Here is a 5,423-nt window from a genome sequence, read left to right as displayed (position 1 = left end):
CCTTCAGTTTCTACTTATCTTAAATTTGCTTCCCTGCTTTCCACTCACTGCAATTGCCTCCCCTTTTGCCAAAAGGAAAATAATATATACCTTAAAGAGGCAATCTGGGATTCAAACAACCAGAAAGCGGCCACCCTGCCACTTTTTGGTAAACAGTTGGTGCTGGAGAAACGTTACCATTCTCAGATTCATTGACATAGCTCAACATAAGATCAAAATGATAGTTTGAGCCATGTTTTAAAAATACACAATGTTTGTTTACAGTTTACAAACATTGGAGTAAAAAACAAGCTTATATTTTGGAACTCTGAGGCACAGATAGGACAAACAGAAGCACTCATGTGCAGAGGGTCCCTGGTTCGAGGAGAGGAGAGGGATGGAAGCTATACTGTTACACTGCCACCGGGTCATGTCCAACCGCACCCACTTCCTCTGTGAATTTGTATTTTATTTTTACAGTCTTCAATATTTTACACATATGATGATGTTCATATGATACCCTAGTGTCTCAACAAAATCAATGGGGGCCCCCTGGGGGTCGAGGCCCCTGGGCACGCAATATAGCCATTATAACTACAAGATGTAGCGAGCTGACTAGCCTAACTTATCTAACTAACATGGGCTAGTAGTAGATCAACTGGACATTTCTGACAGTTTATAAAGAGGAAAATTGCCCATGCACTACCAGCTTGAAAAAACTGCACCTTATGCATTCTACTATCACAAATGTCAACAGCAGTAAGTACGAGGTCCATATTGACTCTGTTCTCGGTCTGGATCCAGACCGTGGTCCACATATTGACTATGGCTGCTCTAGGGACAGTGACACTATTATACAGTGACCTAGTGAAAATCTGCACACACCTTGCACAGTATTCACATTTTGCTGCCTTAATGTGACGCTCCGGAACTTTTGTATAATTTCAGCCAGTAGTTTTGAAAACGGTGCTCACAAACCAAAACGGGTCCCGGTTTTTAGTGTACTACTACTGTATGTCATTCAGTTCTGTACTACATCATTCCTTTCGTATTATGATGTTACTTCCTGACCCTAAAATGTATGGGGGAGCAATTCGTATGATACGAATCCAATTCGTACAATATGTTACGAATGTGTTGTGCTTAAAATCCCCGACTGCATTTTTAAAGTTGAATAAAAAAATGGATTCAAGTAGATCTACAGAACCTACTCATTTTCAAAGTGAAAGAAAATTATAGAAAATGTTACAAATGATAATTATTTTCCAGTATTGTGGTTGCAGCATTATGTTATGGGTATGCTTGTCATCGGCAGGGACTGAAGAGTTTGTCAGGATCAAAATAAATATGGAAGGAGCAAAGCCCAGCTAAAAAGTTAGAACTCTCCTTAGTCTTCTGAAAACCTAGACCTAGGATAGAATTGTATTTTTCAGCGGGACAATCGCACACATTTTTATGACAAAGACACATCAGAATGTCTATCCAAGAGGCGGTGGGTGTTCCTGAATGGTCTAGTCTCAGTCCTGACTTAAATCTGCTTTAAAAATCAAAGACAAGGTTTGAATATTGCTGTCCATCAATGATACCCAACCAAATGTACTGAGCTTGAGCAATTCATTTTGGATATACTGTATGTTTCCCTAAGAGCGGTGCAAGGTTGGAAGAATCGTATTCAACATTTTTCACATCAGTAATAGCTGCCAAAGGTACTTAAATCAAGTATTAAATATGGGGTGTGAAGATATGCACAATCAATACATCTTCAATTTAATCCCTTGTTAGATTTCATTTCAAGACAGAAGAATGTGAACACTGTTCCAGGAGTATGTAGACGTTCCACTAGGCACTGTATGTGGTACAGTCTAAATGTTACCCACATCACAAGGTCAGTTTTTGTTCATCCCTCTTTGTATAGAGAAGAGTAGAGTGGGTGCCAAGAATCCATGACTCACTCGACTAAGGCTTCCAGTGTCATCACAGCCTCACCCAACAGTTTATCATCACACTCAGTGCTATAAAATTACTTTCCCTAAAGAGAATGATACATGGCGAGCTGTAAACCAAGGACCCTAGTTGAGTGGACACTACCGGACAGTATTCAGCAGTATGGATATGAGAGAGTGTGAACAACTGGTGACTGCATGTCCTCATGCAGCGTTTCGCAAAGGTTGGGTTTTCCCAATGGTAGGTCGGGACTCACTGATAACTTTTGGGTCCTACTGTGGTTTGAGATTTGTTTTTGCATATTTTACTTTCGGTTTCGTGCACCAGCTTTAAACAGCTTAAACAACAATAATTTTGGTTATGGAAAAGATATTTCACAGCAGCTAAGGTGGTTAAATGATTCTCTACACTATACTAGCTAATTTGGTCACAAACTGAAATTAGGCTAACTATTAGAGTTTTAGCAACAAGGAAATGCCAGAGCGATTTGTGTACTATAGTGCAACTTTAAAAATGTTGCAAGACTTTTAATAACACTGTTAGCTTGGATGAACTGTTTGGAACTCCAAGCACAGATAGGACAAACAGAAGCACTCATTAAGATCAGGTTGGCCAATTAGACAGGGGGTAACATTCTTAGAATGGTCTTTGAACATTCATGTTTTCTTGTGGTTTTTATGAAACTTTTCTTAATGTTCTGAGAACATAACGTTCAATAGATCAAGGAGGAAACCTGAAGAAAACATTATTCTGAAGTACTGAAATTCTCTCAGAAGAACGTTGTTTCTTAACATTTTCTGTACATTCAGAAAACCTTACTTTAAATAGGAAACATGTAGGAAACGTTATGTTGAAGCATTTAGATTATCACAGAAGAACATTGTTTCTTAACACTTTCTGAACTATTTGAGAACATTCCTAATGTCAAACCAGTTGGAGATCTTTACTAGAGCATTACCAAAAATGTAATTAAATGTAACCATGTTTGAACTTTTGTGAAACATTCTGTTAAAGTAATGAAATACCAAGAAAATAACATTATTTTGTCAAGTTCCTTAAATGTGCTGAGAACGTTCCCAAGCCAAGAAACTATCCTGCACCATTCCCAGAACATTGTGGGAAGGTTGTATGCAAAATAACCATAGGACAACCACACTCTCACCATTCTCTAAGAAACATATGGTTCTCAGAACGTTATGTGCTTGCTGGGTGACTATGCGGATCCTCATTTCTTGAGAACATCTTCTATTGGATCACCAGCCCTGAGGCTGTAAAGCTATGTGTACACATTGTGGTGACAACCCATTACTCAAGATCCTGATAAGCTGAAGGGCTCGGCTAGAACAAGAACCTGCACACCCCGTAACTCTCTAGAACTATGGTTTGGACCTCTGTTGTAGATGCATGAAACATGCATGAGAGCATCAGCTGGTCCAGATGACTGTGATCATGCTCTCCGCAGCCGATGTGAGTAAGACCTTTTAAAACAGGTCAACATTCACAAGGCCGCTGGGCCAGATGGATTACCAGGACGTGTACTCAGAGTATGCACTGACCAACTGGCAAGTGTCTTCACTGAAATGTTCAACATCCAAAACCTAGGAAGAAACCTAGAGAGGAACCAGGCTATGAGGGGTGGCCAGTCCTCTTCTGGCTGTGCCGGGTGGAGATTATAACAGAACATGGCCAAAAATGTTCAAATGTTCATAAATTACCAGCATGGTCAAATAATAGTAATCACAGTGAACAGGTCAGGGTTCCATAGCCGCAGGCAGAACAGTTGAAACTGGAGCAGCAGCACGACCAGGTGGACTGGGGACAACAAGGAGTCATCATGCCAGGTAGTCCTGAGGCATGGTCCTAGGACTCAGGTCCCCCGAGAGAGAGAAAGAAAGATAGTGAGAAGGCAGGATATAACCCCACCCACTTTGCCAAAGCACAGCCCCCACACCACTAGAGGGACATCTTCAACCACCAACTTACCATCCTGAGACAATGCCGAGTATAGCCCACAAAGATCTCCTCCATGGCACAACCCAAGGGGGGGGGGGGCACCAACCCAGACAGGAAGACCATTTTCAGTGATTCAACCCACTCAAGTGACGCACCCCTCCTAGGGACGGCATGGAAGAGCACCAGTAAGCCAGTGACTCAGACCCTGTAATAGGGTTAGAGGCAGAAAATCCCAGTGGAGAGAGGGGAACCGGCCAGGCAGAGTAACAGAGTAGTTGCAGTAGCAGTACCCTTATCTGCATCAATATGAACAATATCATACAGTTATAAGGGAGACTCATGTAAGTGTATTCCACTTGGTTCATTGTACTAGAGAACATGACAAACTTATTTATAGCCAGGGAAATAATTGGGGACTTTTCTATACATTTATATCTGATATTAGTTGTGATTGAATAGGGCCAGTAGTGTTATTATAAAAAGCAAATCAACAACATCCATTTTGTTTGTGAAAAGCAGCCTCAGTGGAAAAGTGCTTATAGTGTGGACACTGTATAAATAATTACATTGAATATGTATTGTACTTACCTGCAGTATAGTATAATTGCTATTCATGTGTGCATGGTTATTATTGGCATTGGCATTGACCGTGACCTTTTCCCCTTTGATGAGGTCATCATCCAGAGTCAGATCTGTACAAGGCCACATGTTGAGTGGGCTGTATCGCTTTGCTGTATTTTGTACGGTTTGTACATGGCTGTACACCTTTTTTTCCCAGGTTGAAAATAAAGGAAAGTATGAAGGAAATGGGTGTGGGCATTCCTTGTCAAGTTACTACACTCTCCAATGCCGTATTCAATGCAGTGGTTTGACTTCTCTTCTCTTCTCTTGGCGTCACACTGCCAAATGAAAGTAAATTATTTTTTTGGTGTTCATGCATTCAATTGGGTGAGTCATTGCAGAACATTTGGAGGCCCTTCGGTTTTCCTTGAAATAAGCCACATTTCAAAACATGTAAAGGCACCAAGCTCCTAGAATTGCACAATATAAATGCTAACAGATTTACCGTTTATGCATTTCACAATTTCTCCTTTCTTGCTCGCATTGCATCCGAGAGTAAATGCTGTTAAAATAATGAGCAGGACACTAGGAATAAATGTCATAGAATATAACCAGCTTTAGTAAGAATACGAAGATAAATAACAATAAAGAAATACTGTATGCACACCAATACAAAAGTATTAATTCACAATTCAAAACAATAAATGGCCTATTGGTTTCAATATAAAAATACCTTGAGCAAAATTCAATATTTGACCCAGGTCAATTAATAACCTACTAATTATAAACAAGTACCATAACATATGTATATTAGAGCATCTTCCTACAAACTCAATATGACTGTACAGTTAGGAGGATCGGTTCACATGGATAGTCTTCACTTCACTAGTGAAAGAATATAATTACATTAAGAAAACAAATTAGGCACATTTGGGCAGTCTTAAGACAATATTTTGAACAGAAATGCAATGGTGCATTGGATCAGG

Source organism: Oncorhynchus tshawytscha, linkage group LG05 (assembly GCF_018296145.1).
Source record: "Oncorhynchus tshawytscha isolate Ot180627B linkage group LG05, Otsh_v2.0, whole genome shotgun sequence".
Lineage (NCBI taxonomy): Eukaryota > Metazoa > Chordata > Actinopteri > Salmoniformes > Salmonidae > Oncorhynchus > Oncorhynchus tshawytscha.
The sequence above is the reverse complement of the archived record's forward strand: the minus strand, read 5'-3'. Positions refer to the sequence as shown.